The sequence below is a fragment of the Ranitomeya imitator genome, chromosome 1 (assembly GCF_032444005.1).
Source record: "Ranitomeya imitator isolate aRanImi1 chromosome 1, aRanImi1.pri, whole genome shotgun sequence".
In the NCBI taxonomy this organism is placed as follows: domain Eukaryota; kingdom Metazoa; phylum Chordata; class Amphibia; order Anura; family Dendrobatidae; genus Ranitomeya; species Ranitomeya imitator.
In genome coordinates this window covers 1,021,284,358-1,021,306,639 of record NC_091282.1, presented here as the reverse complement: position 1 = coordinate 1,021,306,639, position 22,282 = coordinate 1,021,284,358, and positions in this window count along the sequence as shown.

The window sequence follows — 22,282 nt, the reverse complement described above, 5'->3', positions numbered from 1 at the left end:
GCCCGGTCATTAACGTGCAAAGCACCCTTGGGGTAAAGGGGCTAAGCAACTAAAATGTATCTTTCACATTTATCCTGCTATTCATCAGGATTCTTAGACATTAGTTCAAGACATCTGGCCTAAGTTCCGGTTTTTGGGTGTCTGGAAAGTACCAAGGAACCATCTGGCCTAGCTCATGTGGTCAAGTTGAGCAATTGATTATAAACTAGCTGAGTATCTACTATATAATTGTCTAAGGGTCACTTCTGTCTGTCTGTCCTTCTGTCATGGTTATTCATTCGCTGATTGGTCTCGCCAGCTGCCTGTAATGGCTGCCGCCACCAATCAGCGACGGGCACAGTCCGGAAGAAAATGGCCACTCCTTACTCCCCGCAGTCAGTGTCCCCAGCTCTCCACTCAATACTCCCCACTCCCCGCAGTCAGTGTCCCCGGCGCTCCACTCCATACTCCCCGCAGTGTCCCCTGTTGTGAATTCTGTGGCTGAATTCACTCCTGTGGTCACAAGTGGTACTGCAGCTTCTGAGCTTCCTCCCTCAGGTGTTCTGGTGAGCTCGTTAACTGCTTCATTACTTAACTCCGCCTGATGCTGCTATCCTTGCTCCTTGTCAATGTTTCAGTGTTGGATCTGAGCTTCTCTTGATTTTTCCTGTGACCTGCTGCTCTGTATAGCTAAGTGCTTTTTGCTTTTTTGTTGCTTTTTTTCTGTCCAGCTTGTCTTTTGTTTTGCTGGAAGCTCTGAGACGCAAAGGGTGTACCGCCGTGCCGTTAGTTCGGCACGGTGGTTTTTTTTTGCCCCTTTGCGTGGTTTTGCTTTAGGGTTTTTTGTAGACTGCAAAGTTCGCTTTACTGTCCTCGCTCTGTCCTAGAATATCGGGCCCCACTTTGCTGAATCTATTTCATCCCTACGTTTTGTCTTTTCATCTTACTCACAGTCATTATATGTGGGGGGCTGCCTTTTCCTTTGGGGAATTTCTCTGGGGCAAGTCAGGCCTATTTTTCTATCTTCAGGCTAGCTAGTTTCTTAGGCTGTGCCGAGTTGCCTAGGTAGTTGTTAGGCGCAATCCACAGCCGCTTTTAGTTGTGTTTAGGATAGGATCAGGTGTGCAGTCTACAGAGTTTCCACGTCTCAGAGCTCGTTCTTGTATTTTTGGGTATTTGTCAGATCACTGTGTGGTGTCCGCTCTGATCGCTAAGCACACTGTGTTTCTGGATTGCCTTCATAACACCTGTCATTAGCAAACATAACAGTACAAGGAGCCTAACTAATGATTCTCAATAGAGGTAAAGAAAAAGTTCTGACATTATTTTTTTTTTTTTTCTGCTCTGTGTTCACTTTTTTTTTTTTCCCCTAGACATTTGGGTGATTCTGGACACAGGTGTGGACATGGATATTCAGGGTCTGTGCTCTTCAATGGATAATCTCGTTATAAATGTACAAAAAATTCAAGATAATATTGATCAGAAATCTATGTTAGAACCAAGAATTCCTATTCCTGATTTGTTTTTTGGAGATAGAACTAAGTTTCTAAGTTTCAAAAATAATTGTAAGCTATTTCTGGCCTTGAAACCTCATTCTTCTGGTAATCCTATTCAACAGGTTTTGATTATTATTTCTTTTTTGCGCGGCGACCCTCAAGACTGGGCATTTTCTCTTGCGCCAGGAGACCCTGCATTGAGTAGTGTCGATGCGTTTTTCCTGGCGCTCGGATTGCTGTACGATGAGCCTAATTCAGTGGATCAGGCTGAGAAAAATTTGCTGGCTTTGTGCCAGGGTCAGGATGATATAGAAGTATATTGTCAGAAATTTAGGAAATGGTCAGTACTCACTCAGTGGAATGAATCTGCGCTGGCAGCTTTGTTCAGAAAGGGTCTCTCTGAGGCTCTTAAGGATGTCATGGTGGGATTTCCTATGCCTGCTGGTTTGAATGAGTCTTTGTCTTTGGCCATTCAGATCGGTCGACGCTTGCGCGAGCGTAAATCTGTGCACCATTTGGCGGTACTGCCTGAGGTTAAACCTGAGCCTATGCAGTGCGATAGGACTATGACTAGAGTTGAACGGCAGGAATACAGACGTCTGAATGGTCTGTGTTTCTACTGTGGTGATTCCACTCATGCTATTTCTGATTGTCCTAAGCGCACTAAGCGGTCCGCTAGGTCTGCCGTCATTGGTACTGTACAGTCCAAATTCCTTCTGTCCATTACCTTGATATGCTCTTTGTCGTCGTTTTCTGTCATGGCGTTTGTGGATTCAGGCGCTGCCCTGAATCTGATGGATTTGGATTATGCTAAACGTTGTGGGTTTTTCTTGGAGCCTTTGCGGTGTCCTATTCCATTGAGAGGAATTGATGCTACACCTTTGGCCAAGAATAAACCTCAATACTGGGCTCAGCTGACCATGTGCATGGCTCCTGCACATCAGGAAGTTATTCGCTTTCTGGTGTTGCATAATCTGCATGATGTGGTCGTGTTGGGGTTGCCATGGCTACAAACCCATAATCCAGTATTGGATTGGAATTCCATGTCGGTATCCAGCTGGGGTTGTCAGGGGGTACATGGTGATGTTCCATTTTTGTCGATTTCGTCATCCACCCCTTCTGAGGTCCCAGAGTTCTTGTCTGATTATCAGGATGTATTTGAAGAGCCCAAGTCCGATGCTCTACCTCCGCATAGGGATTGTGATTGTGCTATCAATTTGATTCCTGGTAGTAAATTCCCTAAAGGTCGATTATTTAATTTATCCGTGCCCGAACACGCCGCTATGCGCAGTTATGTGAAGGAATCCCTGGAGAAGGGACATATTCGCCCATCGTCATCACCACTGGGAGCAGGGTTCTTCTTTGTAGCCAAGAAGGATGGTTCGCTGAGACCGTGTATTGATTACCGCCTTCTTAATAAGATCACTGTTAAATTTCAGTATCCCTTGCCATTGTTATCTGACTTGTTTGCTCGGATTAAGGGGGCTAGTTGGTTCACTAAGATAGATCTTCGTGGTGCGTATAATCTGGTGAGAATCAGGCAAGGAGATGAATGGAAAACTGCATTCAATACGCCCGAGGGTCATTTTGAGTATCTAGTGATGCCGTTCGGACTTGCCAATGCTCCATCTGTGTTTCAGTCTTTTATGCATGACATCTTCCGTGAGTATCTGGATAAATTCCTGATTGTTTACTTGGATGACATTTTGATCTTCTCAGATGATTGGGAGTCTCATGTGAAGCAGGTCAGAATGGTTTTTCAGGTCCTGCGTGCTAACTCTTTGTTTGTGAAGGGATCAAAGTGTCTCTTCGGTGTGCAGAAAGTTTCATTTTTGGGGTTCATCTTTACCCCTTCTACTATCGAGATGGATCCAGTTAAGGTCCAAGCCATCCAGGATTGGATTCAGCCGACATCTCTGAAAAGTCTGCAAAAGTTCCTGGGCTTTGCTAATTTTTATCGTCGCTTCATCTGTAATTTTTCTAGCATTGCCAAACCATTGACCGATTTGATCAAGAAGGGTGCTGATTTGGTTAATTGGTCTTCTGCTGCTGTGGAAGCTTTTCAGGAGTTGAAGCGTCGTTTTTGTTCTGCCCCTGTGTTGTGTCAGCCAGATGTTTCTCTTCCGTTCCAGGTCGAGGTTGATGCTTCTGAGATTGGAGCAGGGGCGGTTTTGTCACAGAGAGGTTCTGATTGCTCAGTGATGAAACCATGTGCTTTCTTTTCCAGGAAGTTTTCGCCCGCTGAGCGTAATTATGATGTGGGCAATCGAGAGTTGCTGGCCATGAAGTGGGCATTCGAGGAGTGGCGTCATTGGCTTGAAGGAGCTAAGCATCGCGTGGTGGTATTGACTGATCATAAGAACTTGACTTATCTCGAGTCTGCCAAGCGCTTGAATCCTAGACAGGCCCGTTGGTCGTTATTTTTTGCCCGCTTCGACTTTGTGATTTCGTACCTTCCGGGCTCTAAAAATGTGAAGGCGGATGCTCTGTCTAGGAGTTTTGTGCCCGACTCTCCGGGTTTATCTGAGCCAGCGGGTATCCTCAAGGAAGGAGTCATTGTGTCTGCCATCTCCCCTGATTTGCGGCGGGTACTGCAAAAATTTCAGGCGAATAAACCTGATCGTTGTCCAGCAGAGAAACTGTTCGTCCCTGATAGGTGGACTAATAAACTTATCTCTGAACTTCATTGTTCGGTGTTGGCTGGTCATCCTGGAATCTTTGGTACCAGAGAGTTAGTGGCTAGATCCTTCTGGTGGCCATCTCTGTCACGGGATGTACGTACTTTTGTGCAGTCCTGTGGGATTTGTGCTAGGGCTAAGCCCTGCTGTTCTCGTGCCAGTGGGTTGCTTTTGCCCTTGCCGGTCCCAAAGAAGCCTTGGACACATATTTCGATGGATTTCATTTCTGACCTTCCCGTTTCTCAAAAGATGTCAGTCATTTGGGTGGTCTGTGATCGCTTTTCTAAAATGGTCCATCTGGTGCCCTTGGCTAAATTGCCTTCCTCCTCTGATTTGGTACCTTTGTTCTTTCAGCATGTGGTTCGGTTGCATGGCATTCCTGAGAATATTGTTTCTGACAGAGGTTCCCAGTTTGTTTCAAGGTTTTGGCGAGCCTTTTGTGGTAGGATGGGCATTGACCTATCCTTTTCCTCGGCTTTCCATCCTCAGACTAATGGCCAGACCGAACGAACCAATCAGACCTTGGAAACATATCTGAGATGTTTTGTTTCTGCAGACCAGGATGATTGGGTGTCCTTTTTGCCGTTGGCTGAGTTCGCCCTTAATAATCGGGCCAGCTCGGCTACCTTGGTTTCTCCATTTTTTTGCAATTCTGGGTTCCATCCTCGTTTCTCTTCAGGACAGGTTGAGTCTTCGGACTGTCCTGGTGTGGATTCTGTGGTGGATAGGTTGCAGCAGATCTGGACTCAGGTAGTGGACAATTTGATCTTGTCCCAGGAGAAAGCTCAACTTTTCGCTAATCGGAGACGCCGTGTGGGTCCCCGACTTCGTGTTGGGGATCTGGTTTGGTTATCTTCTCGTCATATTCCTATGAAGGTTTCCTGTCCTAAATTTAAACCTCGTTTTATTGGTCCGTATAGGATTTCTGAGGTTCTCAATCCTGTGTCTTTTCGTTTGACCCTCCCAGACTCCTTTTCCATACATAATGTATTCCATAGGTCGTTGTTGCGGAGATACGTGGCACCTATGGTTCCATCTGTTGAGCCTCCTGCCCCGGTTTTGGTGGAGGGGGAATTGGAGTATATTGTGGAAAAGATTTTGGATTCTCGTGTTTCTAGACGGAAACTCCAGTATCTGGTTAAATGGAAGGGTTATGCTCAGGAAGATAATTCCTGGGTTTTTGCCTCTGATGTTCATGCTTCCGATCTTGTTCGTGCCTTTCATGCGGCTCATCCTGGTCGGCCTGGGGGCTCTGGTGAGGGTTCGGTGACCCCTCCTCAAGGGGGGGGTACTGTTGTGAATTCTGTGGCTGAATTCACTCCTGTGGTCACAAGTGGTACTGCAGCTTCTGAGCTTCCTCCCTCAGGTGTTCTGGTGAGCTCGTTAACTGCTTCATTACTTAACTCCGCCTGATGCTGCTATCCTTGCTCCTTGTCAATGTTTCAGTGTTGGATCTGAGCTTCTCTTGATTTTTCCTGTGACCTGCTGCTCTGTATAGCTAAGTGCTTTTTGCTTTTTTGTTGCTTTTTTTCTGTCCAGCTTGTCTTTTGTTTTGCTGGAAGCTCTGAGACGCAAAGGTTGTACCGCCGTGCCGTTAGTTCGGCACGGTGGTTTTTTTTTGCCCCTTTGCGTGGTTTTGCTTTAGGGTTTTTTGTAGACTGCAAAGTTCGCTTTACTGTCCTCGCTCTGTCCTAGAATATCGGGCCCCACTTTGCTGAATCTATTTCATCCCTACGTTTTGTCTTTGCATCTTACTCACAGTCATTATATGTGGGGGGCTGCCTTTTCCTTTGGGGAATTTCTCTGGGGCAAGTCAGGCCTATTTTTCTATCTTCAGGCTAGCTAGTTTCTTAGGCTGTGCCGAGTTGCCTAGGTAGTTGTTAGGCGCAATCCACAGCCGCTTTTAGTTGTGTTTAGGATAGGATCAGGTGTGCAGTCTACAGAGTTTCCACGTCTCAGAGCTCGTTCTTGTATTTTTGGGTATTTGTCAGATCACTGTGTGCGCTCTGATCGCTAACCACACTGTGTTTCTGGATTGCCTTCATAACACCTGTCATTAGCAAACATAACAGTCCCCGGCGCTCCAGTCCATACTCCCCACAGTGTCCCTGGCGCTCCGCTCGATGCTTCCCGCAGTCACTGTCCCCGGCACCCGCTCCATACTCCCCTCCGGTCACCGCTAACACAGGGATAATGCCGGCAGTAACGGACCGCGTTATGCCACGGGTAATGCATTCCGTTACCGCCGCTATTAAACCTGTGTGTACCCAACCTTTTACTATTGATGCTGCCTAAGTGGCATCAATAGTAAAAAAAAGTAATGTTAAAAATAGTAAAAAAAAAAAAAACCTGCTATATTCACCCTCCGTTGTCCGCTCGCGCCTGCCGCCATCTTCCTTTCCCAGCGATGCATTGCAAAATTACCCAGAAGACCTAGCGGTCTCGCGAGACCGCTAAGTCATCTAGGTAATTTCGCAATGCATCCTGGGAACAGAAGATGGTGGCAGCCGTGCGCCCATCGACACAGTGCCGTTGGATCCCAGGAGGCGGAGAGATGGGACGCTGAGGAGCAGCGACAAGAATGGTGAGTATGTTAGAACTACAAGGGGCCCTCGGATCGTTAGGTGAGTATGTTTATTTTTATTTTTTAACCTGTGACATACGTGGCTGGGTAATATACTACGTGGCTCTTTGCTGTATACTACGTCATTGGGCAATATACTACGTAACTGGGCAATATACTACGTCACTGGGCAATATACTATGTGGCTCTGTGCTGTATACTACGTAACTGGGCAATATACTACGTGGCTCTGTGCTGTATACTATGTAACTGGGCAATATACTACATGGCTGGGCAATATACTACGTGGTTAGGCAATATACTATGTGGCTCTGTGCTGTGTACTACGTAACTAGGCAATATACTACGTGGCTGGGCAATATACTACGTCGTTGGGCAATATACTTCGTCGCTGGGCAATATACTTCGTCACTGGGCAATATACTACATGACTGGGCAATATACTACCTCACTGGGCAATATACTACGTGGCTCTGTGCTGTATACTACGTTGCTGTGCAATATACTATGTGGCTCGGTGCTATATACTACGTCGCTGTGCAATATACTACGTGGCTCTGTGCTGTATACTATGTGGGCTGTGCAATATACTACGTCACTGGGCAATATACTATGTGGCTGGGCAATATACTATGTGGCTGGGCTATATACTAAGTGGCTGGGCAATATACTACGTCGCTGGGCAATATACTACGTCGCAGGGCAATATACTACGTGGCTGGGCAATATGCTACATCGCTGGGAAATATACTATGTCGCTGGGCAATATATTGCGTGGACATGCATATTCTAGAATACCCGATGCGTTAGAATCGGGCCACCATCTAGTAAAGATATATTTGCGTTTATATGAGTATATATGATTATAAAGGAGTATACATGCAAGTGAGATCTACATGATATATATATATATTTCCATCACATTTACTATACGGTAAAACTGACCAGGCAATATGATTCTCCAGGTCCGTACGGTCATGTGGTGAGAAAAGTTTGGGAATTTGTAACAAAAAAAAAAAAATGTATATACGTATGGTGGGCCATGTATATGGATACACCTAAATAACATGGGAATGGTTGGTGATATCAACTCCCTGTTTGTGGCACATTAGTATAGGAGTGGGAAAACTTTTCAAGATGGGTGGTGACAATGGCTGCCATTTTGAAGTTGGCCATTTTTGAATGCAACTTTATAAATGGCCCACCCAGGTGTATCCATATAAATGGTCCACCCTGTATATCACTTGCCATCATTTTCCAAGAGTAAGGAACATTTTTAAATTTTGGGACCCGTGCTCTGTGAGGGCTCATTTTTTGAGCCCTGAGCTGATATTTTCATTTATAGCAATTTGGGGTAGATATGATGTTTTGATTGTCCCTTATTGCATTTTATTTCGGTGTTGAGGTGGCTGAAAAACTGTCATTTTAGTATTTTGATATCTTTCTAATTACGCCGTTTACCAATCGATGCTCATTTTGAGTGACAGTATAATGGGAGTAAATAGGAAATTTTTCCAGCAGACTTTACAAGAATGGGCAGTGAAAATGTTAAAATGGATGTAAAAAGTGATGAATGGAAGGAGAATTGCATGGTTAGCATATCTGACTGACAGAGTGCTGCTGAGAATAGTGGTGTCACACTTTTACTCAACTTTATGAACTCACAATAAAACATTCAAAATCAAAGAAAACTTGTAGTTTACAGTAAAAAAAAAGTTACAATACATTTTTCCTGTATACTGACTTGTATATAAGGCAACAGTTTAAAAGAATAAAAACAATGATTACGTAAACTAAAATTGAAATTTCAGTGTAATTTATGTAGGAAGCAAGAAGTGCCAAAAATTATCGACTCTGATATACCCTGTATTAGACATAATGACTAGCCTATCCCCTCAACATACTTATAGAACTTGCAATATGCTCAAAAAAGAGAAAGGACAGCACCTATAAAATTCATACAATGATCTAATGCCTCTCGGCAAAAATATATATAACTGAACATGAGGTTCTTAGTTTAACATTCTGATCAGACTGTGTGAAGCCCAGTGCTACGTCACGGCAAACCTCGTAGTGGGTCCTACCACCCTAATGGAGCGCACCCGTGCGCCGGCCACAGCGGCAATTCACCAGCAGGGCAGACGACCTGGTGCCCCACAGCACCAGTGCTGCAAGACTGAGTCCCCATGACTCCAGACCACGCCACCCCACCAGCACAAAACCGCAGGAACAATGTCCGCCACACAGAACTATCCTTTTGCCCATACAATATTTTCTTCAAAAACACCCCCTACATGCATTTAATAGCCCTCTGTGTCTGTACACATACTGGTTGGTGACCGGTTCATGCAGCATTACGTGAACACCCTATTTACTACAATAATGGCTAGACTGTACAATACAAGCAATTGTTAAAATCCACCTTTATAATAATAATAATAATCTTTATTTTTATATAGCGCTAACATATTCCGCAGCGCTTTACATTTTTGCACACATTATCATCACTGTCCCCGATGGGGCTCACAATCTAAATTCCCTATCAGTATGTCTTTGGAATACCTTTCACCTTTTGGAATCACCTTTCATGTCTCCCGTATTTCCTCATAGATTGTAAGCTTGCGAACAGGGCCCTCACTCCTCATAGTATCCGTTGATTTATGAGATTATTGTTATTCTGTAATGCTTTTTATTGTCTTTTCAAGTGCTCTCTAAAATGTAAAATGCTGCAGAATATGATAGAGCTATAGAAATAAAATTATTATTATTATAAAGGAGGGCCTGATACACCTTATGTTCAAATTGTCATGTAGTGGTATTCCTAGACTCAAAAAAGGCTATGCACTAAGTGCAAAGCCTACCAAAAATTACAAGCAGGGTCATTCATGCACCCTTGAAGGCACCAACTGTTGTATCTCATTCAAATATTGTGAACAAAGTTTAGTTGTGGTACTTCTGCACTCATAAAAGCTCTGCACACAGTGCAAAGCCTCACAAAAATTACAAGCAGGGACATCCATACAGCCTTCAAGGCACCAACTGCAGTGCCTCATACAAATATTAAGAAAGCAAGGTTGTGGCACTTCTACATTTATAAAGGCTTTGCAAAAAGTGCAAAGCCATAAAAAAATTGTAAAAAGCGTCATCCAGTCATCCATTGACCCCTTAAAGGCAACAAATTGGGTAGTTGATGTACTCTTACACTCATAGGCTTTGCATGAAGTGCAAAGCAGGAAAACAATTATATGGAGTGTAATACAGTAATCCTCTTCAGATGTCCACTTCTCCATCTCCTTCTTGGGGAAGCTCGGGGACTGCATTCACCTACTTCCTAGAGCCCAATTCCCACATGATTGGGCTATAAGTGACCCGGCTTCAGGTAATGCCGGAGCCCCTGACATGTGCAAATGATTAACAGCCCACTGTGTCACCTGCACCATCGACTGCTTCCACATAGGAGGTAGGGAAACCCAAAGACAGTTTGATCTCTCAGAGGTTGCAGTGCCATCTAGAGCTACCCCTAGGAGCCTCTCCCAGGTGTGTTCATTTTGCAAGAAGGGTTCATTCTTCTCCCTCCCTTCTCAGAACACACTCACAACATACAAGCGATATTGCCACTTCATTTTGAGGAACGTGACCCTGTTTCTAGCCATCAACTCTTGTAGCCTTTGAGGCAAGTGTTCAGTTTCTATTGCCTGTTGGCTGAACAAGATATGATGACTGGTTCCAAACTCTTCTATGGACTCCCATCTCTGCTGCCAGTAGTGATTAACCACCTCCTCCTGGGATGCCAGCTCTTTGTGCTTTGCGGCTAGTGAGCCAACTAGCATGTCTCCAGCTCTGGTTCTGGCTCGCCTCCTTCTTTCTCTCTTCCGACAAGCCTAGGCCCTGCAATCTGCTCACTGGGTGTTGTATCCTGTCTCTCTGGTCAGCAGTCCACAAGAACCCCAGCGATAAAGGCTGAGGCCTGGGTTCTGGCCTTGGGGGTTCTGGGAAAGTGTCTTGTTCAGTATCCAAGTCTCCTGCCACCTCTGCTGTCTCACCAGCTTGGACTGGCTTCGAAATTCCATGATTTGCTCCCTCGGGAGTTTCGTAGGACTCTGCCATCTTTGGTGCCTTGTCACCCATTAATCATGTTACACTGTATGCATTACTAAAGCAATCCCAAAATTGTTTATATACAGCTATATGTTAAGCAATGGACTTCAAAGCACTAAGCCCTGCCTAGAAATTGTATTCTGCCATTCTCCCAGCTCCTGCAACAGTCCCCAGACTAAGTGCATAATGAAAAAAAAATAAAAACAGAAACATAATGATTAAATTCCCTGCTGTAAATAAATAAATAAATAGCATAGTGCATGAAAATAATATACAGTATTTAGTTAACATGTTTTGTGATAAAAAAAAATGCGAAAGCAATCCTGCCTCATCACGACATCCGTAATTGGGAAAGTCCTAACTCTAATATTAAAAACCTTACCGTCTGTCAAGTGACATGCATGTAGAAAAGGGCTGAGAGGGACTGAGCCCAACTATTGGATACATAACCAAGGAAGACCATCTAAACAATGCCCAGCTCAAAAGAAAGGCAGGCCACACGATTATATGCACATGATGCAATCAGACAAAAAAAAATAAAGTTAACTGGGACATAAACTGCTGTGCATGTAGCATGTAAGTGCCCTTATCAACATGCATGTCACTTGACAAACGGTAAGGTTTTTAATATTAGAGTTAGGACTTGTGTTAGGAATATGTTTGGATTCGGTCACCAAATATGAATTTGACATATTCGTGCCATATTGCTACCATATTAGTGCCAAATTTATTTTTGATGATCGGTTCCGAATACTTGGCCTGGGAAAACTCATAAAGTCCCATGGATTCCAGTACCACCTTTATGCTGATGACACTCAGATCTACCTTTCTGTCAGATTACCTCTTTGCTGTCCAGAATCCGGGAGTGTCTATCAGCCATATCCTCCTTCTTCTCTCACTTCCTCAAACTCACTGTGGACAAATCTGAACTCATCATCTTTCCTCCATCTCATAGATCTTCCTTACCTGACCTATCTATCACAATAAACTACATCACGCTATCTCCCGTACCGGAAGTCCACTGCCCCAGAGTAACAATTGACTCTGCCGTGTCCTTCAAACCACACTTCCAAGCTCGTTCCACCTCCTGTCGCCTCCAGCTCAAAAATATCTCCAGAATCCGTCCTTTTCTCAACCGTCAATCTACTAAAATGCTTGTGCATGCTCTCATCATCTCCTGCCTTGACTACTGCAACATCCTTTTCTGTGGCCTCCCTGCTAACACCCTTGCACCTCTCCAGTCCATCCTTAACTCTGCTGTTAGGTCTCGAGTTCCCGCTTCTGCACAGGGGGAATCTCGAGCCATCTCCGCTGCGGTCTCCCATTCTTATCCAGCTGCAGTGGAGTCTGCTCAGCAGGGACGTCGGTCCCAGCGTCTTGCTCAGTCTCACTCTGTTCAGAGAGTTACTGCTGCTTCTTCAGCTTCTGCCTTTAAAGCCAGTACTGGTCAGCAGCGAGCGGACTTCTCTGGGACTAAGTCCTTGTCTGCACACACTGAGCATGCCCAGGGCAAGATCTCCCGTTGGAGATCGAGGGTCATGTGCTCAGGCCCTGCAGCACATTCCATTGGTCCTCTTGGCAGGTCTTGGAAGGGCAAAGTTTCTGTGGCCACTTCCTGTGCTGCAACTATTTAAACTGCGCATGACCGCACGGCCATGCGCTAGTGTACATTTGTATGCGTGTGTTTGTTGTGAGTGCAAGTCGTCCTTGGATACCCCTTCCCTATTGAATGTCTGTTCGCGGAAGGTGTATGGTTGCTATCTAGCGCCCGACTTATTCTACAGCACGAATCACACGTTACAGCGTCCAGTTGCTGTGACCGCCAGTACGGCGCCGTGCACTTCCTCTGTGCTTTCCTTACCCAAGCCTGGGTGGTTAGTGGCGTTCGTCAGTGCGGCACCGCATGCACTCTTGTGCCCTAATATTGTTATTAGCTTCCTTACACACCCAGTTGCGGTGTTGTGCCAGCAAGGGTCTAATCGGACTTCAATCCTAGTTGGGGTTGAGTTCGCTGACTACTTGCTCGCGCTCTATGTGCGGTACCGCGATCCTGTGACGCAACAGGATCGCTTCCTTCACGCTGGGTGAAGTTTAACCCATGTGTGTATACTTATGAGTACCGCCATATAGTCCGTCATTACTTGGCAGCAGGTTCCATCTCTGCACGGTGGACCCCGGGCTGCGAACGCACCATACTCTTTCTGTCTTATTATTTGGTGCGTTCCGCTAGCCCTAACATTACACTAGCACCAGGGTCTGGCTAGTAATGACGGACAAACAGCAATCCTTGCGGTATATCCAGCAGCTGGAGGGTAGGTTGGCGGCTCTTGAGAGCGCAACCTCAGCTGTGGATGTTACCGCAGTTGCTGTACAGGCTGCTAGAGTGGCTGCAGCAACCCTGTCCATTGCCACCCCTGCTCCGACATTTTCTCGCCTCCCGCTGCCAGAAAAATTTTCTGGTGACAGCAAATTTTGTAGGGGATTTGTGAGTCAGTGCTCTATTCACCTCGAGCTCCTGGCTGCACGTTTTCCCACAGAGCGGGCTAAGGTGGGATTTATAGTGTCTCTCTTGTCAGACAGGGCGTTGGAATGGGCTACGCCGCTGTGGGAGCGTGGCGATCATGTGGTGCAGAGTGCTCCGCTGTTTCTGAGCACTTTGAAACAGGTCTTTTTAGGACCTCAAGTCACCCATGATACTGCGCTCCAACTGCTGGCATTAACTCAAGGTGAGTCCTTGGTCAGTCATTTTGCCGTCCAATTCCGCACTTTAGCTTCTGAGCTGGATTGGTCGGATAAAGCTCTTATCCCCATATTTTGGAGGGGCCTGGCTGACCACGTTAAGGACGCTCTGGCCACTAGGGAGATTCCTGCCACACTGGAGGAGTTAATAACTGTCTCCACTCGAATTGACCTCCGTTTTAACGAGCGGAGGTTAGAGCGAGCCCAGTGTAGGCAGAGGTTTCGGCTGGCTCCTACCTTCGCCAAACCTCTGGAATCTCCGGTCCTGGTTCCTGAGTCACATGAGGCCAGGGAAGTGTCACAAGCGGGATCTAAGTCCCGGACCGCTTGTGCACTCAAGGTCTGTCATGTTTGCCAGCAGTCAGGACATCTAGCCACCAGATGTCCTCAGCGGTCGAGGAAACGTCAGTGTCTAGTGGTAGTAGGTGGAGGTACACTAGACACAGCGACGTTTGCCTCTAAATTGTCCTTTAAGGGGACAATTACTATAGGCTCATTCTCCCACTCGGTAGAGCTCTGCGTGGATTCTGGGGCGGAGGGCAATTTTATGTCTTCTGCCTTCGCCCAACGTCACGCAATACCCCTGGTTATGCTAGCTCAACCAGTAACGGTACGAGTGGTGAATGGGTCGACACTGCCCTCACAGATAACACACCAGACCATCCCTTTTACTCTGTCCATGTCGCCATCTCATCAGGAGATTATATCTCTGCTCGTCATTCCTGAGGGAATTGATGAGGTCCTGTTGGGAATACCTTGGCTACGGTACCACTCTCCTCATATCGAGTGGTCCTCTGGCAGAATCCTGGGATGGGGCGAATCTTGTGGGGTAGGTGTCAGAGGGAGTGCGTTCAGGTTGCTACTACAGAGGTACCCGCAGATCTTTCCTCTCTCCCCAAGCAGTATTGGTCTTATGCAGACGTGTTCTCCAAAAAGGCGGCAGAGATTCTTCCGCCCCATCGCCCCTATGACTGTCCTATTGATCTCTTGCCTGGTGCTGAGCCTCCCCGGGGTCGGGTCTATCCGCTATCTCTCCCGGAGACGGAGGCAATGTCACAGTACATCCAGGAAAATCTGGCAAGAGGATTCATTAGGAAGTCAGTGTCACCTGCTGGGGCAGGGTTCTTCTTCGTGCAGAAGAAGAATGGGGAATTGCGTCCATGCATAGACTACAGGGGTCTTAATGCCATCACCGTTAAAAATAAGTATCCTTTGCCCTTGATATCTGAGCTCTTCGATAGGCTTCGGGGAGCAAGGGTATTTACTAAACTAGATCTGCGGGGTGCTTACAACCTGATTCGCATCCGTGAGGGGGACGAATGGAAGACGGCTTTTAACACCAGGGATGGGCACTATGAATATCTGGTGATGCCCTTCGGGCTCTGTAATGCCCCAGCCATTTTCCAAGACTTTGTGAACGATATCTTCCGGGATATGCTTTCCACCTCGGTCGTAGTCTATCTGGATGATATTCTCATCTACTCTCCAGATATTGACTCCCACCGGAGAGATGTTTGCAAAGTCTTCGACCTCCTACGGGCAAACTCCCTCTATGCCAAGTTGGAGAAGTGTATGTTTGAGCAGGAGTCCTTACCTTTCCTAGGCTACATCATCTCTGCCCAGGGATTGGCTATGGATCCTGCCAAACTACAGGCTGTGATGGACTGGCAGGAACCCCATTCTCTTAAAGCGGTGCAGCGCTTTATGGGGTTCATTAACTATTATCGCCAGTTCATTCCGCACTTCTCAACTTTGGTAGCTCCCTTGGTTGCCCTCACCAAGAAGGGGGCGAATCCCAAATTGTGGTCTGAGGAGGTCTCCAAGGCCTTTAACTCTATAAAGTCACACTTTGCTAGCGCTCCCATCCTACATCGCCCCGATGTTGATAAGCCATTTATCATGGAGGTGGATGCCTCTTCTGTTGGTGCTGGAGCAGTCCTCTTCCAAAAGGATGCTCAAGGTCGGAAGCATCCTTGCTTCTTTTTCTCCAAGACCTTCTCACCAGCAGAGAGGAATTATTCCATCAGGGACAGGGAGTTGCTAGCCATGAAGTTGGCTTTCTTGGAGTGGAGACATCTCTTGGAGGGAGCACGTTTTCCCTTCCAAGTCTTCACAGACCATAAAAATTTGGTGTACCTGCAGACAGCCCAGCGGTTGAATTCTCGCCAGGCCAGATGGTCTTTATTCTTCTCCCGGTTTCATTTCACCCTCCATTTTCTTTCTGGGGAGAAGAACATTCGGGCCGACGCTCTCTCTCGCTCCGTTGTGTCATCTGCGGAGGAGGAGGAGGAGCCTCGGCTTATTTTCCCCACCGAGAGCTTGAGAACTGTGGCCCCGGTTTCGCTAGAGTCTGTGCCTCCGGGCAAGACTTTTGTACCACCCAGTTTGCGACCGGAGGTTCTCTCTTGGGCACACTCGTCCAGGGTGGGTGGACATTTTGGTACCAAAAGGACATCTGAGTTACTGGCGAGGACATACTGGTGGCCGCATATGGCTCGTGATGTCGCAGAGTACGTTCGGGCGTGTGTCTCTTGCGCCAAGAACAAGACTCCTCGGCAACGGCCAGCTGGTTTGCTTTATCCTCTGCCGGTGGCGGACAGGCCCTGGGAGATGGTCGGGATGGACTTTGTGGTGGGCTTACCCAAGTCTCGTAACTGCACCATTATCTGGGTGATCACCGACCATTTTTCCAAAATGGTGCACTTGGTGCCTCTTCCACGGCTACCTTCTGCACGGGCGTTGGCTGTCTTGTTCGTCAAGCATATTTTTCGCCTACACGGTATGCCAGACAAAATTGTTAGTGACCGGGATCCCCAGTTTGCGTCTCGATTCTGGAGAGAGCTTTGTCGTCTACTCAGTATTGAGTTGAATCTCTCTTCGGCATATCATCCCGAGACGAATGGGTTGGTAGAGAGGGCCAACCAGACCTTGGTCACATATTTACGACATTTTGTTTCTGCCAGGCAGGATGACTGGGCATCCTTGCTACCGTGGGCAGAGTTTGCACTTAACAATGCCGTAGCCAACTCCACCAGTCAGACTCCATTCCTCCTAAATTACGGCCAGCATCCGCGTGTTCCTGTGCCCATGCCTGTGTCTTCTGCTGACTCCAGGGTGGCAGACTGGGCTGTGGAGGCACGGGACATTTGGGACCGCACGCAGGATGCCATTCGGGCCTCCAATGAGAGAATGAGGTCCTCCGCTGATGTTCATCGGCGCCCCGCTCCGACCTTTGCTCCTGGCGACTTGGTGTGGCTCTTCGCCCGTAACATCAGGCTGCGAGTTGAGTCCACTAAGTTTGCTCCTCGCTACTTGGGTCCCTTCAAGGTTCTCAAACAGGTTAATCCTGTGGTCTACCGTTTGGCTCTTCCTCCACGCTTGGGTATCACCGACACCTTTCATGTGTCCCTCTTGAAACCCGTATACATGTCCCGGTTTTCCGACTCATCTGCCGGACATCGGGTTCGTCTACGGACGATTACGAGGTGAACGCTATTTTGGGGTGCAAGGTGGTACGCGGCAAAAAGTTCTATCTGGTGGATTGGAAGGGTTATGGCCCAGAGGACAGGTCATGGGAGCCTGCTGAAAACATTCGGGCTCCACAGCTCATTGCTGCCTTCGAGCGTAGCGAGGCCCAAGGAGGGGGGACTTAGGAGGGGGGGTAATGTTAGGTCTCGAGTTCCCGCTTCTGCACAGGGGGAATCTCGAGCCATCTCCGCTGCGGTCTCCCATTCTTATCCAGCCGCAGTGGAGTCTGCTCAGCAGGGACGTCGGTCCCAGCGTCTTGCTCAGTCTCACTCTGTACAGAGAGTTACTGCTGCTTCTTCAGCTTCTGCCTTTAAAGCCAGTGCTGGTCAGCAGCGAGCGGACTTCTCTGGGACTAAGTCCTTGTCTGCACACACTGAGCATGCCCAGGGCAAGATCTCCCGTTGGAGATCGAGGGTCATGTGCTCAGGCCCTGCAGCACATTCCATTGGTCCTCTTGGCAGGTCTTGGAAGGGCAAAGTTTCTGTGGCCACTTCCTGTGCTGCAACTATTTAAACTGTGCATGACCGCATGGCCATGCGCTAGTGTACATTTGTATACATGTGTTTGTTGTGAGTGCAAGTCGTCCTTGGATACCCCTTCCCTATTGAATGTCTGTTCGCGGAAGGTGTATGGTTGCTATCTAGCGCCCGACTTAGCCTACAGCACTAATCACACATTACAGCGTCCAGTTGCTGTGACCGCCAGTACGGCACCGTGCACTTCCTCTGTGCTTTCCTTACCCAAGCCTGGGTGGTTAGTGGCGTTCGTCAGTGCGGCACCGCATGCACTCTTGTGCCCTAATATGGTTATTAGCTTCCTTACACACCCAGTTGCGGTGTTGTGCCAGCAAGGGTCTAATCGGACTTCAATCCTAGTTGGGGTTGAGTTCGCTGACTACTTGCTCGCGCTCTATGTGCGGTACCGCGATCCTGTGACGCAACAGGATCGCTTCCTTCACGCTGGGTGAAGTTTAACCCACGTGTGTATACTTATGAGTACCGCCATATAGTCCGTCATTACTTGGCAGCAGGTTCCATCTCTGCACGGTGGACCCCGGGCTGCAAACGCACCATACTCTATCTGTCTTATTATTTGGTGCGTTCCGCTAGCCCTAACATCTGCTGCCTGACTAATTCATCTCTTTCCTCGCTACCCCTCCACTTCCCCCCTCTGCAAATCTCTTCACTGGCTCCCATTTCCTCAGCGTATCCAGTTCAAATTACTAATACTAACCTACAAAGCCATCCATAATCTGTCTCCTCCATATATCTCTGAACTAATCCCCCAATATCGTCCCTCACATAATCTCTGGTCCTCCCAAGACCTCCTTCTATCCTCCACACTTATTTGCTCCTCACCAAACCGCCTCCAAGACTTCTCCAAAAAAATCCCCCATCCTCTGGAATTCTTTGCCCCAACACGTCCGACTATCAACCACATTTGGATCCTTCAGACGGAACCTGAAAACCCACCTCTTCAGGAAAGCCTACAGCCTGCACTGACCCCGCTGCCTCCTCACCACTACCAAAGCTACCGCCTCAACAACACCGGAGCTCCTGCAACCCTCAACCTATTTTCTCCTTCCTCACCATCCTGTAGAATGTAGGCTCGCAAGCGCAGAGTCCTCGCCCCTCTGTCTCAGTCTGTAAGTGTTAGTTTTCTTACTGTAAGTGATATCTGTAATTTGTATGTAACGCCTTCTTATGTGCAGCACCATGGAATCAATGGTGCTATATAAATAAACAATTCTCATCGGACATAGGTCCACCTGTCATAGCATCCTTGCAGCAGATAACAGACAGTGTTAATAAAAGATCTTATTCTTTGGTTCTCACGAGGGTATCGGGTTGAAATCTTTACATGACTTTTTGCAATTATACCCCTACCTATGTGTAGGCACTTATATTTATCCATCACTACGGCTAAATGATGGTCTCTATGTGACCTTATATGTGTATTGTGTGTGTTGTATTGATTTCATTGGAACAGAGGGCTCCATGTACTGTATTTTAATAATTTAATTAAAATTAAAATTTTATATATTACCTCTACCTTGCTTTCTCACACCTCCTTAAAATCCCTCCAAAAGAAATCCATAACCCTTTACAACGCTGTTGTCACTGCTGTACTTATGAGATTCATGGCCGTGGTATTCTGTTGCTAGAAGTTCAAGGGGTTCACAAGATATTGTAGATCCTCTAAGCACAAGGTCAGGTGGTAACATGGGCCACAAACTTTGGTGCTGCAAGTTGGTAAGTAGAAGTACTAGAAACCGCAGGCAGGCAGGCAGAGGTCATCCTAAACAAAAGGCAAGTAGATAGAGTGCAGGTAAACCACAGGCAGGTGAAGGATGTCAGGAAATGGCAGGCAAGCAGAGGACATCAGGAAACTGCAGATAAGCAGGCAGATTGCAGGAAACTGCAGGTAGGCCATCACCATCAGGAAACCATAGGCAAGCACATGAGGTGCAGGAAACTGCATCCAGGCGGAGGATGTCAGGAAAGCTCAGGTAAGCAGTTGGAGTGCAGGAAACTGCAAGCAGGTAGCAAATCACACTCCAAAGTAACGAAAAAAAGTCAGCAACCACGGAAGCCACAGACAGTAAAGAAGACATCCTGAAAATCATAGACTAACACAAAGAAAATGTCCAGCGGACCCAGGGACTGGTACCCAACAGAACTCTGGAGTCACTAGAAGCCACAGACAAGTAGGAAGAGGAACTAGAAACTGCTGGTCTACAGGAGAGTAAACAAAAAAGTATTTTCAGCTCACCTGTCCACTCGGTGCATGGCTGCCATCCCAGGAAAATCCAACAAGTCGTAAAAAATCCAGCACCAAGAGGTTGCACTCCAATAAGCTTTATTCCAAAATCTTCTTATAAAAGTATAGACAACCGACAGTAGAAAAAATGGCACAAATAGCAGGGGTCCCAGACACCGGTTTACGCATTTCAGGGCCAAATAGGTTATCACTAAGGGGCATATTTGACCCTGAAATGCTTAAAATCGGTGTCTGGGAACTCTAGTTGTGCAATTTTTTCTATTGTTGGTGGTCTATGCTTTTATATGAAGATTTTGGAATAAAGCTTATTGGAGTGCAACCTCGTGGTGCTGGATATTTTAATACTTGTTGGTCTACAGGAGACACTGCATAGGGATGGACGGACCTGTGGATGTTTGGGTTTGTCGAGTTCTGCCGAACTTTAGAAAAAAGTTTGGTTTGGGTACCAGAATGGTATCTGACCTGAAACCCATTGAAGTTCATAGAGGGCCTGAAAAGATGGAGGTTCCCATTTGGTCCTCTGTGTGACAATGTTGGAAACAGCGGCTCTGACCGGTTGTAACCTTACTCAAGAATCCAAAAGCGATGGCTGCTGGGTATAGCGGACCACTTCGGGTTTCCATGCTGTCATGCAGAGGATAACGTGTGAAACAGCGGCTGTGACTGGCGGTAAGATTACTACAGAAACCATCAGTGATGGCATCTGGGTTTAGCAGACCACTGTGAGTTCCCACGCTGTCATGAAACGGATAGAGTGAACCAGTGGCTGTGAGTGGTGGTAAAAAGGTTACCGCTGGTCAGGCGTCAGCTGACGACTACTATTGCCATCATCGTTTGCCTTGTCTCGCACTGTGGGAGCAGGCAACGCTGATTAGAGAAGTCATCATCCAACGTCTGTGCATAGCTATAGCTTTACTACTATCCACAGGTGTCGGAGACCAAGAAGAAAAGTGTATTACTTTGTGTAATAATTTGATTAATACATTGATGGACAAGGGCTAGTTTGAGGGACTCTTTATTCAAATAAAATTTTTTCAGTGTGTGTTTATTTATTTTTAATACTGAGATAGTAATGGTGGTGTCTAACTGACAACTCTCCATTACTAGCCCCAAAAACAATTACCCCGATTGCCACCACACCAGGGCAACCAGGAAGAGCTGAGGCTAAGTGCCAGAAATGACACATAAAATATTTGATGCACCAGTTCTGCAGTAGCTGCAGGCTGATACAGTATCTGAAGGTTGGAAATTGCGCAATCACCATCAGTGATCCCAGCCTATTAATATCAGCCTTCAGCTGTCTGCTTTCTCTTAGCTGGTTTTTGAAAATAGAAGAGACCCCACACCGTTATTTTTTTCATGTATTTATTACTAATAAATAAAATACTAATAAATAATTAAAAAAATGGATGTGGGGTCACCTATATTTTTAATTACCAGCCAAGGGAAAGCATTCAGGTGTAAGCTGGTCTTATTCTGGGAAGAGGCGTTCCCAGCCTGTTAATATCAGCTTCCAGCTGTCTGCTTTGTCTTTGATGATTATTAAAAATGGAGGGACCCTAAAAAATGACAATGGGCGCATCCTATTTTTAACAACCACCTAAGGCAAAGAAGAAGACAACTGGGGGCTGATATTATTCTTGGGAAGAGCCATGGATATTGGCTCCTTGCCAGACTATTAATCCCAGTCGCTCCATAAATGATGCATCTATTAGATGGGCCAATTCTGGAGCTTTCCCAAGGCTCTTTCCAATTGCCCTGGTGTGGTGGCAATTGGGGTAACGAGATTGTGGGGTTGATGTCAACTGTGTAATGTCTGCTGACATCAAGCCCACTGGTGTCATTCAGACACCCCATAAATATATAACACTAGAGCAACCACTAATGAGTAGTTAACTCAATGAAGCTCACCAATTATGAAGTAATTTAAAATTTAACATTTATTAGAAACATATAAAAGATCCATATGACCACTTAAAAAATATTTTGACACAGACAATAGCCCCAAATCAGAGGGGAACATTCACCTACAGACTAGCACATATAAATAAATCAATAAGTGTCAATGAAATCAATAACAGCTGGCAAGGAAAGCTGCACCATGCAATTGACTAGGACTGTAGCACCTAAAGCACATAAGCACACCCCTACGATACCCAATCTTGCCTTGCACAGTCGTGTACTACGAAGGACAGAGAATGAACTTCAATTCAATATTGCGGCCAGCATGCAGCCAGCGGGTAAGGAAAGGGTGAATCAAACACCTGAAAAATCCGCCCATATGACCGAAAACCGGTCCAGCCAAATTCAGGTGAGGTTCCCTTTAACCCATTCGTGAAAATTCGGGCAGAACTTTTAACCATTCTTTGGGAAGCCTTGGATGCTGATGTTATCACTAA